The sequence below is a fragment of the Schistocerca gregaria genome, chromosome X (genome assembly GCF_023897955.1).
Source record: "Schistocerca gregaria isolate iqSchGreg1 chromosome X, iqSchGreg1.2, whole genome shotgun sequence".
Classification (NCBI taxonomy): Eukaryota; Metazoa; Arthropoda; class Insecta; order Orthoptera; family Acrididae; genus Schistocerca; species Schistocerca gregaria.
In genome coordinates, this window is record NC_064931.1 from 343433139 (window position 1) to 343451990 (window position 18852).

Consider the following 18852-nt stretch of genomic DNA (forward strand, 5'->3'; position numbering starts at 1 on the left):
TCACGCTAATATCGTATCTGGACGTCCACTGAGTGGCGACAGATGGTGTTATGTTCGTGCGGACAAGTGGCCCTTGGTGTGTACAGCTTGAAATGCCTGAAAGTAAAGGGTCCAGACTGGAGGCGAGAGCGTTGTTGTCTGGGGAATGTTTTCGTTGTATTCCCTGAGTGATCTCGTCATTCTGGAAAGCACACTGGATCAACACAAGTATGCATCTATCCTCGGGGGCCATGTCCACCCCTACAAGCAGTTTATTTCTCCTTAGCATGTACGAACAAGACAATACAACGAATCACACAGCTCGCTGTGTACGTGCATGGTTCGAAGAGCACCATGATGAATTTACCGCACTTCCCTTCCCACCAAACTCCCCAGATTTAAATCCAATCGAGAACCTGTGGAACCATATCGATCCGGCTTTTGGCTCCATAGATCCTCAACCGAGAACCCAAGCTTAGCTCCTCCTTAGGTTAGTTAGGTTTAAGTAGTTGTAAGTTCTGGGGGACTGATGACCACGGCAGTGCATAGTGCTCAGAGCCATTTGAACCATTTGAGCCCAAGCTTAGGTGACCTCAGCGCTGGAGTCGACATGGTTCCGGTATCTTGCAGAACCTCACTGACACTTGCTGCACGTCTCGCAGCGATCCGCGCTGTGAAAAGTAGTTACTCAATTTTTACCCCGGGTCACATAATGCGACTAGACATTGTATAAAGTCACATTTTCACTCTTAAAGTGTTTTTCTCCAAAGGTTCTGTCTTCTTGAGATTTATCCTTATTTTTAATGCATGGTAAAGGCTACTACAAAAAGACCATTTATGGTTTATTTAAATGTTAACCTTCTAACATTAATATTTCAAGGACGATACAAAAGATACATTTATTGACATGAATTTTATTAATCTAACACAAATATTAGTAACACTTCACTCATCCAAAATATAGACACAAAATTGCCGTCAAAAATCATCTGTCATGGACTGGACAAACAACACAGTACGAAAGAGCAGAGCCTGCTTGCATGCAGATCCGAAGGAGCATTACATCATACTTCTTAATAACACAGGTGGATTCGCTGGTACCAGGGAGTTAACTCTCAATAAATATGGCTTTCCTGGACGGGAAGGAGGAAGGGACTACAGCGTGATAGGGTACAGACAACAACAAATACCGCTGAAGACAGAGTCCATTGAAATGTATTGAGAAACACTAAACATGACACACTTAAACCACATTCCAGTCTGTAGCAGTAGCTGTCATGGCTTGATCTCGGAGATCACTGAAACGCTCGCACATCCTGCGCACTCATTTCCCCATGTCCATAGTCAGTGAAAACTACCGTTGCGGTCGCAGCCGCAGTCTTGGACGCGCATTTATGCCAGAGTGCACCACGCCTGGCCACGAAGGGGATCCGGGGATGACTGCAGTGATACAGATTCGAGTGTTATCAATTGTTGTTGACCATACAACTCGTATTTCTCATGTGAAAAGTAGATTTCTGCCTTTTATACGGGCTATTTTCGAAGACAGGCTTACACGCGTTCTCACATCGCTAAAGTATCGTTATTTGTTGTGAAAATCCTGTAACAGTATGGCATAGCCTGCATCTCCTCTAAGTATTTTCTCACCAGATAAGAAAAAAATATTTTCTTATCTGTTACGTCATGTATCACAGAAATAGAATATTAAATTTATTTTTGGCTCATGATGAAGTGCTACGATCTACCTCTGTCACAGGACACCCACTCACTTTCGAACTCCCCTAAAGTAACCAAATGCCTCGCCACGTACGACGTCTCTTAAGGTAGCAGCACAGAGAAGCTGTAAATATCAGGTTTATACCATGTATCACTTTACAAACTCGAAAAAAATGGTTCAAATGGCTCTAAGCACTATGGGACTTAACATCTGAGATCATCAGTCCCCTAGACTTAGAACTACTTAAACCTAAGGACATCACACACATCCATGCCCCCGGTAGGATTCGAGCCTGCGGCCGTAGCAGCCTTACGGTTCCGGACTGAAGCGCTTAGAACCGCTCTAACACAGCAGCCGGCCGCTTACAAACTCGGTAATACATCTGATTTTGTTATGATGGTCGTCTCTACCTATGTAGGTCACAGAATGAAATATCTCTAAAAGGAATGGCCGCAATGAAACAAAAAAAACCTGTTTACCGCTCCAAGTCAAGAATCATATCAGTTGTACCCTAGCCACCGCTTCCACCCGCCAGGCGGAACATGACTGATACCACACGCACAGAAACAGACATGCAGAAAACAGAGTAAACGCACTGCAATTGTAGAATATCTGGTTGGAGGTGACTGGATGCATTCGAGTACAGTGCTATACTATGCCGTCCGACCAGAGAAATAGTGCATTTGCGCTAGGTGTTGACGATTGTACTACATTTACAAGCAATTTTACAACAAGGAGCGAGAAGTCATGTCATGATGGCATGGGCAGAAGTGACATAAAATTTGTAAAATTACGGAAAATGACGGAAAACAGGTGTAAATTGAGGGAAAATACTCCTAAATGCGGGGAAATTGGGAGAGTACTTTCATGTCTTGTGCTTGGTGCAGGACAATTCTTGTACATGGGATCGAACATGCGCCAGCAAGAGGAATAGGAGACAAAGTTGGCATGGAAGCATCGGGAACCAGGGAACCAGTCTTTTTTTTTCTTCGGCAGCGATAAGACAGTTGGAATAGAATGTTTAACGTGGCTGACCACAAATGCAGAGTAATACACTTATATATGTCGGATCACAAGCCAAATGTGACCCCAAAGTTATCGGTAAACACCTTATAGATTTTTATAAAGTGTCCTTAGCTAGAGAGAGTTGTATTACGAGCTGGGTGACTTCAATGTACAACTACAGAATAGATCGCGTGTTTGACCCTGTGCAGCACTGTTTAGGTGTTTTAAACTCCAACAAACAGTATTTACAATGTGCTTCTCTGTACGCTCCGCCAATCACAATCTTGGCGGTGTCAGCTAACAAACAGTTGCTATATCGTTTTTTAACAACATTTTACTGTATGTCTGTTGAGGTAATAGTGATACATACAAGACAAATCCTGTCTTTGATGATTTCCTGGAAAAGAGAGCCATCGGCCGCTAAACTGATATGGATCTGCATTAAAGGACTATAAATAGAAGATGGATTGATCGGTTGAGAGGGGGAGAGGGATATGTTACTGCAGGCAATTCGTCACGCATTTAACCATTTTTTGCATTGTTCTGTCGGTGTGTATCAGTTGTGTGGTATAACCTGTGATCGACTTGTATACAACTGCGTGTTCTGCGTGTAACTTAAAGCACTATCTATCTGCGATAATTAACAGCAAACCTCTCCAAACCACAGTCATCAAAGGACTTAAAACTCGTGTGTGATGAAACATGTCCATCGGTGGAAAAACTGCTTCAGTACCCTCCTCTAGATGAACGAAGATGTATGTGAAGTAGTACATTGCTCTGTCCATTTTGGACGTAAATCGAGTATTCAGTTTCATATAGGTACGAAGCGACTGTTACTACACTTTTCATGTTCGTGCTATCCTAAATACATACAAGTGGTTTATCAGGGAGAGGGCAAGTCTTAAGATTTTTTAGTAGGTTGGTGTATAAGACGTGCAAATATTTCTCGTGTAGAATCAAACAGCACATTCGTACGTCAGCAATATGACGATGTATATATGGAAAAGTGTGGAAAAAATATATAAAATGACATAAAATCGGTAAAATTCGAGGAAAATCTGGTATAATCACGAAAAATTAATGTGAGATACGTAAAAATTGAGGGAAATACCGTGAAATACGTAAAATCGCGAAAACCTAATAAAATTACAGAAATTGACTGAGAATACGTGAAATTAGAGACAAATGCCATGAAATGGTCACTGAGCAAAATCAATAAATTGTGTCTTCTATAGGAGGAGAGTAGACTTATGCTAGATATACAGTTTTTAACAGTGGAGAGAGGAGGCATTCTAGAGAAGTGGCACCAAAGCAAAACGGCAATATTATACCACACATGAGCAATACAGTCTAACATCATGTCATGACTTCTGTGTGCAAGAAGAAGGTTACCAGGGGTAGTGGTAAAGTGTAGTAAGACTGTTTCCTCCTATGCATTTTTGGCTGTAGACTATCATATTATAGGCGTGTTGTGGACATATCATAATTTCTGAACCACAATTGGGCTTGAACTTCGTAAACTGTAGGCGTCCTACACCTCTGGAAACATATTTACTGTTTGCGTTACATGGAATCGATGTGTTGTTTGGTGTCAAAGGTAGTATTTTTATCACTTTACTGTTTGTCATCATAGTTTATTGTAGAGAAGCTTGCAGGGAGAATGTATGACATGCGTTGGGAATATATTTATTACACTGGAATATTAACACCATTGCATTCCTCACGACTAATATGTCGGAAGCCGCACTGCTCTAGCATTATAGCACGTGTTAAGTACAAAACCGTGTATCCTTATTAATGTATGTGTTTATGTTCCACGATCAATTTTCTCTTACCAATATATTCTTGGTACTGACCCTGGAAACTAGAATAATACTTTAGAATTGATAGCGCCGCCGATTTATGTAAAATGATAAAAACTATGACCGTCTGGAGCTCCATTAAGCCTAAAAATCACACGTTTGTTCTCCGTAACCATCTGTTATATCATCAAAACACTTTCTCACCCACTATATGCTGATAAGGAGTACTAACCTTTTCGACATGCGCACATCTGTAGAAATCTTGTGCACTTGGATGGGTGCCGTGAGGAAGATTGATGCAGAACAGTAATTACTGACTCGGCTTGCTCTGTTCCTTGACGAGACGTGGAATGTAGCCTCCTATTTCTGGCTAGCTGCAAATTAAATCAGTGACAGTGTTGAAGGAAGGCTTGGTCAAAAGAAATGCCGGGAGACCTTTCAATCTCTAACTTTATCCTAAGAATGCAAGAATGCTCTGTGACTCTCACCCACATAGGGAAAGATCGGCAATCGTAATCGTAAATTATGCACTATGATCGAAGCACACTACTAGAAATATGTAGATCATTGTCTGGTATTTTTTGTTATATACACTCCTGGAAATTGAAATAAGAACACCATGAATTCATTGTCCCAGGAAGGGGAAACTTTATTGACACATTCCTGGGGTCAGATACATCACATGATCACACTGACAGAACCACAGGCACATAGACACAGGCGACAGAGCATGCACAATGTCGGCACTAGTACAGTGTATATCCACCTTTCGCAGCAATGCAGGCTGCTATTCTCCCATGGAGACGATCGTAGAGATGCTGGATGTAGTCCTGTGGAACGGCTTGCCATGCCATTTCCACCTGGCGCCTCAGTTGGACCAGCGTTCGTGCTGGACATGCAGACCGCGTGAGACGACGCTTCATCCAGTCCCAAACATGCTCAATAGGGGACAGATCCGGAGATCTTGCTGGCCAGGGTAGTTGACTTACACCTTCTAGAGCACGTTGGGTGGCACGGGATACATGCGGACGTGCATTGTCCTGTTGGAACAGCAAGTTCCCTTGCCGGTCTGGCAATGGTAGAACGATGGGTTCGATGACGGTTTGGATGTACCGTGCACTATTCAGTGTCCCCTCGACGATCACCAGAGGTGTACAGCCAGTGTAGGAGATCGCTCCCCACACCATGATGCCGGGTGTTGGCCCTGTGTGCCTCGGTCGTATGCAGTCCTGATTGTGGCGCTCACCTGCACGGCGCCAAACACGCATACGACCATCATTGGCACCAAGGCAGAAGCGACTCTCATCGCTGAAGACGACACGTCTCCATTCGTCCCTCCATTCACGCCTGTCGCGACACCACTGGAGGCGGGCTGCACGATGTTGGGGCGTGAGCGGAAGACGGCCTAACGGTGTACGGGACCGTAGCCCAGCTTCATGGAGACGGTTGCGAATGGTCCTCGCCGATACCCCAGGAGCAACGGTGTCCCTAATTTGCTGGGAAGTGGCGGTGCGGTCCCCTACGGCACTGCGTAGGATCCTACGGTCTTGGCGTGCATCCGTGCGTCGCTGCGGTCCGGTCCCAGGTCGACGGGCACGTGCACTTTCCGCCGACCACTGGCGACAACGTCGATGTACTGTGGAGACCTCACGCCCCACGTGTTGAGCAATTCGGCGGTACGTCCACCCGGCCTCCCGCATGCCCACTATACGCCCTCGCTCAAAGTCCGTCAACTGCACATACGGTTCACGTCCACGCTGTCGCGGCATGCTACCAGTGTTAAAGACTGCGATGGAGCTCCGTGTGCCACGGCAAACTGGTTGACACTGACGGCGGCGGTGCGCAAATGCTGCGCAGCTAGCGCCATTCGACGGCCAACACCGCGGTTCCTGGTGTGTCCGCTGTGCCGTGCGTGTGATCATTGCTTGTACAGCCCTCTCGCAGTGTCCGGAGCAAGTATGATGGGTCTGACACACCGGTGTCAATGTGTTCTTTTTTCCATTTCCAGTAGTGTATATGTTAGAGAATTAATAATGAATGGACGTACTGCACTGTCCTCTATCTACATTCACAATCTAGTATATGGTGCTCGCAAAGTAGTAGAGGGGTGGTTTAGCTATGATATAGAAATTGGAAAGCATGTTACCGTGTCATTGGTTGGCCTTGAAATTATGGAAGAAACTGGTAAAATTGCTGAAATTGATCGCATTATCAACTGTGGTGCTTATTACAGTACATCGAAGGTGTGTTTTCCATCCCATCTGTCCACTAGTATGCTGTTTATTGCCACATAATGGTTGACAGACATCACTTGTTTGACATGGAGAGTCTTGGTGGAAGCGACACCCTCCAGGGAGGGCCTGCACCGAAACAGTGGCCGCATACGTGACTGCAGTATAGGGTATCAATCGAAATGGGACACCTAGATATCTGCTACCACATAACTGTGAAAGATAACTTTAAATGTACAGGACATCAATGAGGGATCAATCAAAATGGGACACCTAGATATCGGCTACCATGTCACTGTGAAAGACGACTTTAAATGCAGAGGTCATCAATCACATTCGAGCAGCTGTTTGGAAATGCCCCACAATGCCGCAAAAGACTTACAGTTTCCCTACGTCGCGATGTCTTCCACATTTATTTTTTTTGTCAATAAGAAACACTGCCCCTAGCTTTCTATTTCAATCATCCTGTGTATTGTGGAAGCAGCAGCAGCATAATTTACACCAAGCGAGGTTCAGTTTTCTGTGAGAGCCAATGGATCAAAATGTGTTAATGTTGGTTTAGCACCTGACACAGACCTTGAAGTTGTGGTGGAAAAACAAAATGATGGCGGTGTATGTAGCTGTAATCATACACTACTTGGATGTGGCACAGCAGAAAAAAACAATGTATCAAACAACAACACAGGGACTCTCTCTTGCGACTGATAGTCTGTGGGATATGGTCCTCCTACAGCACATGTGATGAAACTTTATACTGGTCCGTGGAATGGACTTTGATCACTGGCCACCTGCTCCAATCAACCAGTACCTGAATATTTAATAGGATCGCCACATACACTTGATGTCAGCACACAGACAGTATTTGTTTTCCAAATATATATTGGAAGAGAGGTACATGGTAATATCTTATCGAGTTCTCTATTAGATGATGTTTGCAGAGTTTTTATAGTTCGTAGTTTATCTCTTTTGGACAGAACAAAATAACGATGATTGAAGGATGTTTGGGTGACAGACATGAATGCACCCAAAGGGATGCAGATCTCTTTCAGACAGCAGTACCTGTATGTAGATTGGAGATGCACCACAATGCTGTAGCAAAATCCTGTTCTTTCTTCCAGTTCCTATGTGATGTGGGGTCTTTCTACTTTCCCAATAAGAAACACCACTATAACTGCTCATACTGTCTTTTTCTACTACCTCGCGTTGCAGTAAAAAGCTTCATTTGGCTCTGGTCTTACACATCGTACACAGTTGGCTGATCTACAACAAGATGTTTCCATTTACACTGAGTGGTCAAAACATGGTGTGGTCGCATTTACTCAGCGCGAACTGTTTCTGCATAGGTTGTAGAAGGTGGTAAATATACCCCTTTCCAGCATCTGTTCAGTTCCGACAAAAACTGGAGTGATCACATGCGGCCGGCCGCGGTGGTCTCGCGGTTCTAGGCGCGCAGTCCGGAACCGTGCGACTGCTACGGTCGCAGGTTCGAATCCTGCCTCGGGCATGGATGTGTGTGATGTCCTTAGGTTAGGTAGGTTTAAGTAGTTCTAAGTTCTAGGGGACTGATGACCACAGCAGTTGAGTCCCATAGTGCTCAGAGCCATTTGAACCATTTGATCACATGCACAAAGCTACAGGGAGGGTGGGGCAAAGACTGAGGAACAGTTACAAGATGCAGAGGGACTGTCTAAAAACCGCCATTCGTTTTGCTGTAGCAGATAGGTTTGAAAAAAGGTAAGTCTTTTTGGGATATGAGCGTATTACGAATATGATTACCAGTGTCTGTAATCATTAAAAGACATCTCCATAGGATCCAACGCTCTCCATAGGATCCAACGCAAGTATGAGGTTGAATGGATAGACTTGATTCCAAATCACAGACAGCATTTCTTCCAATAAGCCTCAGCAGTATTTCAGGATCGCTCCCAATTAGATATTTGCTTTGGAAGGAAGGCCTCTCTCCCGTGTGCTGCTGTCCTACAGGTTGGTTCACGCATACATACCACTTGAGATGGCAGCCGACAGCCGGCAGTGGTGCGGCGAGCCCACTGGCGTTTCCAAAATCCCTTCGGTGCGTCCAGACTCCAAGCAGCCTGCACACATCGTGAGACACGAGAAAGTTTTCAGATATGTTTAAGCTTTGTGTGACAGTTTAAATACATGTTTTCTTATGCGATCAGAATGAAAAAGCATCGCAGCTGTATAAATATCCCATACATCACTTCTTATTATGTAAATTATATCAATAAACAATATTCCACACATCGTCTAAATTATTTAAACAATATTCCATGCATTGCAATCTATTTCCTGCCAAATTCTTTACATAAATAAAAAAATTATATTCTGTACACAGTCTCATATCCTATAAATTGTTTAAATAAACCATGTTTCGCACATTGTCTAAATTGTTTGAACAATATATTCCATAGAGTGCAATCGATTTCCCTACAAATGACCAATCATCTGAGTCTTTTTCCTTCAATTTCCAACTGGGTGGGGGGTGGGGAGGGCTGGGGGCGGGAGGGGGGGTTCCCAGATGGGGAGGGGTTCATTAATTGATGGATTTAATTAACTAGCCAATCAAATTGATCCCAAAAGCTTTTTTGTATGAGCGAGGGGGAGTTCCCTGAAGGATGGAGGGGGAGAGGAGAGGGAGGGAAAGGAGGAAGGGGTGCAGGATTGGTGCAGGTTTCTTGGAAAAGCACCTAACCAAGCAATAGGTTAAGGACCTCTCAATCAAAAAGACAGATTATCCCCAGGGGGTCTAATACTCTTAGCAGACAATAAATTAAGGACCTGTCAATCCGAAGAAACAATAGGTTTATCCTTGAATGTATACTTGCCCCTGATGTAGGTAACCCACAGCGTTTGCTGGTGCCCTTGTTGTCCCACTTATTGTGTCCAGTACCATGATGGCATTGTCCTTGTCTGCCTGTATCATTGCTAAATGAGGGTTCTTCTTCAGCTCCACGATAGCATGGCTTTCCTCCCTGCTGATGTTTTGTTTGGGTGGCTCTGCCTGAGTCAGGACTTGTACCGTTTCTTGTCGGATCTTCTTCACTTCAGCTTGTGGCAGATGACGTACCGAGGTCTCATCAGATTCAATTACATCCTCTTTCGGGACTTGTTGTTGTGCAATTCCCAAATTCACCCCTTAGCCAGAATTTAAGTGGTTGCGTCACTTAAGGTGTGGCTGGGGAGGTTTACCACTGTCCATCATGTGTCCAACATCGGTTCTTCTTCCATCGATTTCGGCTGCAGTTTGGGGAACTTCCTCATCTGACGGACAGTGATATTGTCTCTCGATCTTGTGGTTTGTTGAAAGGTCGACCGTCTCCCAATCTTCCATCTACAGCTTCCTTGTCAGGAAGAGGTACGATTCACCCAGTTTCCTGTTGTTGTTGTTGTCGAGGCTAATACAAATGTACTGGCTCCTCTCCTTTTTAAAAAAAAGCACTTGCAAACAAATATTCTTACCTTCTTCTATTTTATATGGGCAGTCAGCTGTAAGAATTTGGCACTACATTAGAGAATCTATTTGTAGGGTGATCGACACCCAAGATAATCAAATCGACACAAGCACTGCTGAAACAATCTAGAATGAACTTCAACAGGGCCAAAAGACTCATCCCACAAGTTCCACCGTTACCTAGGATGTATGGGGTACCAAAGATCCACAAAAAGGATATTCTTTTCAGACCCATTGATAGTATTAATTCACCGACCTCCAGACTAGCAAAAGGACTTGCACCGAAGCTACGACGTCTAGTGCGCCACACAGATTCGTATGTCAAGGACTCCACACATTTTGTGACACTTTAAAAGAAAAGTGCGTCTTAGCTACGGATATGATGGTCAGTTTTGAAGTGAAGTCTCTATTCACGAATGTACCAGTGTTAGACACGATCATCATCTTAGAGGAACGTGTGGCAACTGACATTTGCAATCTAATGCGCCACTGTTTAACGACCACCTATATGAGGTGGAAAGGGAAATTTTATGAACAGACGGACGATGTAGCTATGGGTTCCCCTCTCTCGCCTGTTGCAGCAGACATCTTCATGGAGGCATTTGAAGAAACAGCTCTCCAGTCCGCACCATTACGGCCTGATTGCTGGCTCCGATATGTTGATGATACCTTCGTCAGCTGGCAATTTGGACAGAAAGAACTACTGAAGTTCCACCAATATCTCAATCAACAGCATAGCAAAATACAGTTTATTATGGAGAATGAAAAGAATGGGGTGCTGCCTTTCCTCGACGGTAAGTCTAAGGGAGGCACGATGGTAAACTTGGCCACAGAGTATACAGAAAACCTACCAGCACGGGCAGGTATCACCTCCCGCTATCATCCTGTGCAAGAGAAGTCCGCCCTTTACATTTTAACCAGGAGGGCCCACAGGATCAGCTATGACGAACACCTGAAGGCGAAACTGCGAAACATCAGATCCATTTTTGGAGCCAATGGTTATGGCAAGAATATGACAGATAAAATTATGTCGACAAAGCGTGACGGCAACAAGGAAGAGCAGAAGGAAGCACAGAACATAGCTCAATTACCATATGAACAAGGGGTCACTGAACGTGTCGGCAAAATTCTCTGCCGAGCCAGCATCAAGACAATCTTTCGGAGCAATAACAAAATAAAGGATGTTCTCGGCTCAACTAAAGGTGTGGTGGGTAAGTTAAAAATCGCAGAAGTCTACGAAATCGGTCACGAATGTGGACCGGTGTATGTAGTCGAGGCAGGGCGGCTGATCATCAAACGAATTGCAGGGCACGCAAGATATATCCGTCTGGGACAACGCACCAGGTCAGCGGTGGCGGAACACCTGGATGAGTGCGATAAAGAAATTACATTCCGTGAAGCCCGACTACTGGCGAAACAGCCATTTCTATTGAGGAGGAGATTAGAGAGGTGACAGATATTGCCAAGCGACCCGCCAGATGAATAGAGAGGACGAGTATAGGCTTCCGGCGTCCTGGCTCCCAGCAGTGATAACGCTACGGGAGGACAGCGAGCGCAAAATAAATCACACAGGTGCGCGGGAGACCGTACACAGAGCGTGGGCACGCCGCAGCCCGAACCTGGCAACAAGTAAACGGCGCTACGTCACAGCTACCGCCCGTTTCTAATTCTCCTGTTTCCACCAATGGTAAGAAATAATGTAAACATCAGTCAAGCACGAATTTATCCGCCAATGACAAGGAATATTATAAAGACCAATAAAGATGTTTTTTTTTTCCGCGAGCTGTTCGAGATTGCAATAATAGAGAATTATTGTGAAGGTGGTTCCATAAATCCTTTGCCAGACACTTAAGTATGATTTGCAGAGTATCCATGTAGAGGTAGATGTAGATGATCCACATCCATATTACCTGCGAAAATTGTCGACAACGTTGTAAGTGATGTGTTGATATAAATAGTTTCATATATTCATTGGTGAATACAGATAATCCGCTACAGTTGTGTGATAACTTTCGATTTTTAATCAGAATGAAGTGTAAACTTTGTAAAAAGAAGCCTTATTTATTTTCCTGCCAAACCAATTAGATGCATTTTTAATTCTACATTCGCTGTTTATAGAGTAACTGTACTAATACTGCATTTCTTTACTGAGGTACAGGGGGTATTTAGTATTCTGTAACTGTAGCTGGAAGATAGAGATAGAATGGATATTGGACCATAAATGAACCAACAAAGACAGTATAATTAATTGGAATATGACAACAGAAGACTTCACGATTTATCCACCATTAACTACACGTTTCTCTTGCTGTACTGATGTCAAAAGAAACGCTGTAATTACTTTGGCAGAAAAAGAGACACAGCAATTTGTTGCAAAGTATACACTTCAGTCTGATTAAAAAACCAAAGATATGACGTATTCACTCGTATGTAGCCTATAAATATGTTTCCATTTCTTTTCTAGAGTCTGGATTGTTGATTGTGGCAACAGAGTGATGCAAGGGGAGTCCACTACATGACTTTTACCACTATTATTAGAAACAGCAACCAGTCACATTGCTTCCATTCACGGCACAATGCAGCAAGTAAACCAGACGCAACATTAGTGTTACAGTACGGTGGAACTAAATACAGCTGACATTAGATGCTAGCGTTGTATTAACACCTCCACGGTGCCGTATCGTTAAAGTCATCACTACCGAGTAACAATCAACCTTCGAATGACTCCTCACTCACACACCTTACTCCCGTAAAGTTATGTGCGACAAGAAAACTCGACAATTATGCTGGACAAATGAACGACATTTTGACGTCACTTCCCAGGAAGTTTTGGGTGAAACTAATTTTTCTCCCAGAAGCTACTGTAATTCGTTGCGTCGTTTTAATCCACATATACACAAATGCCAGAGGGACTGATTGCAGAGAAGTGTATGTACCTGTTGAATCTGTGGCTAAGCGATAGAGCTTATTAAAGAAGTCGCCAGACTGCATGATTTTTCCATGTTTAAATCGCTGTCTCTGTTAACTAAATTCTTCACCAAACGAAGTTTAACCATTTCTTTCACCACCGACTCCCAAAAATATGAAATCGACCCATAGCGTGACGAGAACTGTCTCCAAGGTGAGCTTCTACACTTAAGGAGAGTTTTCGAAGCAAATGGATGTTCTCCACAATAGATACGTAACATTACAATTTGCCACAGTTGGCCCTCTCCACAAGAAGGGTGACGCCACGGAAGTCAGTAATTACCGCTCACGTCACTCCTTACACCATTTTCTAACATTTTTAAGGTTTCAATGTGCTCCAGAGTTGTCACCCACCTGTTTAGTAATGGGATACTAACTCAATCACAGTTTCAACTTCAAAAAGGGCGCTCTACTGAGACAACTGTCAACATACCTGCTGAGCACATAATACAGTGTCCAGTCATATTAAAGTGACCACCTGTCGAAAGTGTGATCAACCGACCATCCTCTGCAGCGGGGAACACTGCAAGACGTGCAGGGTGAGAGTCAACATGGGTTCCGACAATAATGATCTTGTGAAAACTAGCTCGTTCTCTTCTTCCATGAGACCCAGAAAGCAGTGGATACAGGTTCACAGGTTTATGAGGTGTACTATGACTTCCGGAGGACATTCTCCACTGTTCCGCACTGTCGCCTAATGAACAAAATACGAGTGTACGGAATATCAGACCAACAGTGTGACTGGATTGAAAAGTTGCTGCAAACATATCACAGCATATCGTTAAGAAATGAGAGAAGTCTTCAGACTTAAAAGTAGCTATGGAAGTGCCCCAGGGGAACGTTATACGAACATTACTTTTCACGATATATATAAATGAGGTAGTAGATGACGTCGGAACTTCCATGAGGGTTTCCGAGAATGATGCTGTTGTATACAGAGAAGTCGCCACGGTGGAAAACTGCAGCGAAATGCGGACGGACCTGCAGAGAATCGATGCTTGGTGCAGGGAGTGGCAATTAACCCTCAAAACAACCAAATGTTAAATATTGCGAAGACATAGACAGAAAGATTCTTTATTTTGTGATTACATAATTGCAGAAGAATCACAGGAAGCAGTTATTTCCTTAAAATACCTATAAATATGCGTGCAGAGCGATTTGAAATGGAACGACCAAATAAAATTAATCGCTGGTAAGGCAGATGCCGGACTGAAACTCATTGGAAGAATCCTCAGGAAAATGCGGTCCCTCAGAAAAGGAAGAGGCTTACAAAACATTCGTTCGACCAGTACTTCAATACTTCTCGTCAGTATTTGATCCGTACCAGATAGGACTGATAGAGGAAATAGGGAAGAGCCAAAGAAGAGCGGCGCGTTTCGTTATAGATTCATTTAGTAGGAACGAAAGCGTCACAGAGGTGATCAACCGACTCTATTGGCAGACACTGTTAGAGATGCGTTCTGAATTACGGTGTGATTTATTGCTAAAGTTCCGAGAGAGTACGTTCCTAGAAGAGTCAACAAATATATTGCTTTCTCCCATATATACCTCTCGAAGGGACCATGAACATAAAATCAGAGACATTCGAACCCACACGGAGGCTTACTGGCAATAGGCCTTCCCCCGAACGATTCGCGACGCGGACAGGAATGGGAGTAAGTGACTGTGCAACACAAAGTGCCGTGCGTCAGCGCAGTATAGATGTAGATGTAGGTGTCGTGAGGCTCTGGATGGTAGCGACAAGGATTTGGAGCGACGCCAGCTCTACTGCTGTGGCCAGCTGCTCAATATTTCACGGTTGACGATCCATGGCGCGAACAGCCCACTGAGGTGGTCCCACAGATTCTGCATAGTTTACGCCCCCTTGTAGCATTTATTAAAGTTTTTCCCGTTCCATTCGCATATGGAGCGAGGGGACACCAGATAAATCCGGGAGGTTTGGTGGGCAGGGGAGCATGATAAAATCGTCCTGGTGCTCTTCGAACCACGCATGTACGCTGCGAGCTGTGTGACACGTTGCACTGTCCTGCTGGAAGATACCTTCGTCCTGAGGAGAAACAATCTGCATGTAGTAGTGGATATGGTGCTCAAGGATAAATGCATTCTTTTGTTGATCCATTGTGCGTTCCAGAATGACGAGATCACCCAGGGAATACCACGAAAAAATTTCCCAGACCATAAACCTCTCTTCTCCAGCCTGGACCCTGTACTTCCAGACTCGTCACGCTGTACACGCAAGGGTCATCTGTTCGCTGGAGCATAAAACGTGATTCATCTGAAAAGGCCATCTGACGCCACTCAGTAGATTCGGTGTTGCGGTACTGGCGTGCAGATTCCAGCCTCCGTCGCTGATGAAGAGCACTCAGCATGGATGCATGAACAAGATGCCTGCTGTGGGAGCCCATGAGCAGCAAAGTTCACTGAACGGTCGTTGAGGAGTCACCGTTCGTAGTCCCATGGTTTATCTGGGCAGTAAACTGTCAACAGTTGCACGTCTGTTCGCCCATACACATTTCCGCAGCCGTAGTTCACCCTGTCATGTATGGCCCGTAGTGAACCACAGTTGCGTCAGGCCCTGTTTTGGACACCGCCATTTTACCATGCACGATATTTTTTAACCACAGTGGCACGTAGACAGTTCACAAACTTAGCCGTTTCGGAAATGCTTCCACTCTTGGCCCGAAAACAAATGATCGATGGACCAAAATCTACCTCCTGCTCTACCCACGATTGAACCTATGTGATCATTCCATTTCATATCGCTACAAAGTGTAACACCCTTACATTTCTATGAGCTGACGTGTTCCAACTAAGTTATAGTAATAAAAAACAGGTTTTTTTCGTTTTGTAAAGTGCATAATTTTACATTTATGAACATTTAAAGTAAGTTGTCACTCTTTGCACTACTTCGAAATCTTATCAAGGTATGACTGAACATTTGTTACTATTGATAATGTCTGCAAGCTCATTAGTATACAGTATGAACAGGCAGGATCCCAACACACTTCCCTGGGGCAACCCCGAAGTTACTTCTACATCTGTCGATGACTCTCCATCCAAGATAGCTTGCCGTGTCCTCCCTACCAAAAATCCTCAATCCAGTTATAAATTTCCCTTGATACCGTGTACGACAGTACTTTTCATAAGTACTGAGTAAAAATGATTTTCGGAAATCAAGAAATACTCCATGTAAGTAACTGACTTGATGGAAAGCTTTCAGTACGTCATCTTAGAAAAGTGCAAGTTTGGTTTCACATGATCTTTATTTTCGGAATCTACGGTGGTTGGCATGGAGAAGGTCATTTTGTTCGAGATACCTCATTATGTTTGAGATCACAAGATGTTCTAAGATTCTACAACAAATCGATGATGATACATCTCTTACATAAAGAGCAAATTGTTCTAGTCCATTCTGCTGTACGATTTCACCATGGTATTTATATTTACTGACTCTATTATACTTGTTTGTTTTTCCAAATATTCTGGCGCATTTTTAAAAAAAAATCATGATTTAGGTTTATCAGTTGCAATTCTGGGACCAGTTCTATCGTCTATTCTTTCCAGGAGATTTTTTTTAAGTGACTTTTCCTGTTATATTTTTTGGAAGCATTGGAGATACGTCTGCAAAATGTGAGTAGTTCATAAAGTGAATGCAATTGTGCGTTCCTCAACCTACTCACATGCAATTTTATCTCCATCGTAGAATTATTGGTTAAATTTTGTGATTTTTTTGCTCCAAATTCAAGGTCCTCTATTCTAAAACACAGTTGAAAAGTGAAGGTGATAAGCTGTCCCGTTGTTTTAAACCATATTCTATTTCAGATGGCTAAGAGATTCCGTAAATTTCACGTTAGATATCGTCTTTGCTGTATTTAATGAAATATGTTCTCTAATTTTGCTTCAACAGCTAATCCTCTAATGACTTCATCTATTGATATTCTGTCTATGAATCAGTTTAGTTTTATTTCAAGTATTCTGTTTGACATTCTGTGGTGAACTGCCCACAGTTTATGGTCTACTGGCTAGCAATGCTGTCCCAAGATCACGGGGTCCTGGGTTTGATTTCCGGCTGGGTCGGAGATTTTCTTTGATCGGATACTGGGTGTCTGTGTTGTGTTCATCGTTTCATCTGATCTTCATCAACGCTTGGCTAAACAACTCCAGATAGGATCTTCTGGACAATAATGTCATGTCATTTCATTTTGTGGTGAATTATTCATTTTAAGTTAAAAATCTATTCTTAAAAGCATCTACCCTTTAAAAAACCAACATGATATTCTTTCAGTTTTTTCTTTGGGTTTCTCAACTCTGTTCAAGATAATTTTCGACAATATTTTGTATTTCACTGGTAGAAGTGACAAAAATTTTTAACTGTCAACATTTGGTTTGTGTACCATTTTATGCAGTGAGTGGGTTAGTGCTATTTTCCACTGTTCTGGATTCTTTTTCTCTTTTCCAAATGTTCTCAAATACCAAGTGTAAATCATATATAATTTTCAGTTATGGCCATTTCAATACTTTTGCTGTCATTGAATATTCACCACATACTTTATTAGCTTCGATGGGTTCACAAGTTTCTAGCTCTGATGATGGAAAATCTTCGTCAAGGTTTTCTGGAATTGTTGATAATTCTGAACTAATCATTGGAACTAACCTGTTTACGAGTCTATCAAAAATTTGCTAATAGTTCATAATTGTCCTTGTTATTTAATCCTGGCATCTTTAAAATCTCTCACCCATTTCCGAACCCCATTGCTCATCGCTCATAAGTGTCGAGAAATGTGCTTTATGGAATTGTTACTGAACGCTTAAATTATTGAAAGCTATCCTCAGGCGACAGATTTCTACGAGGGTGGCATTCAACTCTTGTTGTACGATACGATAATTGCCTTAATATTGGTGGGAGCTGGCAGAAAGTTTATTAAAGTACAGGCTTTCATGTTAGAATGATGTTGCCAAGAAAAATCTACATGTTTTATTTTTATTTCAAAATGATAATTACTTTTAAAAAAAGCGTGCCTCGTAGTAGTCTTTCGTAATGTTAAGTCATTTTATTGTGTCGCATGTATATTAAATAAAGCGTAAGGTGTCGATTATATTCCACAGCCCAGAGACCACGATCCACGGAATCCGTGGAACTCAACTAATCTACTTTAGTGTGATGCTGCTTGCATTTGTTCTAGCTTTTCGCCACTTTCACTGTCCTGGTGGGTCATTCTGTTTTCAGCAGTCTTGGCCATAATTTGTGGTATTCCCTATTTACATTGTGGATGAGGTCTTAGTAAAGGCCAGTCTCTTTTAGCTAGCAGATTGGGGGGTACAAATCTTCCTTAGATGCATGTCTAATTCTTTTCATTTCAACCATACTATCCCAGAACATATCTGCGAAAGTTCCCGTGATCAGTCAAGAAACAAATTATTGCATTTTCAGAAAATTTGGAAAATTTATTCAAGAAGAAAAGCTTCACAAATTTAGTAAGTACACACTGTGTTCTCTTACCTCTGATTCTTATGCAAACCCTTATTCGGCTTGGCGTGATTGACAGAGTTGTTGTTGGATGTGGTCCTGAGGGAAATCGTGATAGCCAGTGCGAAGCCGAATAAGTACTCGAATAAGGACCAGAGCTGGACCTACATGTTAGTGACCTGCTCAATTTGTAAAGTTCTTTCTCTTCAACA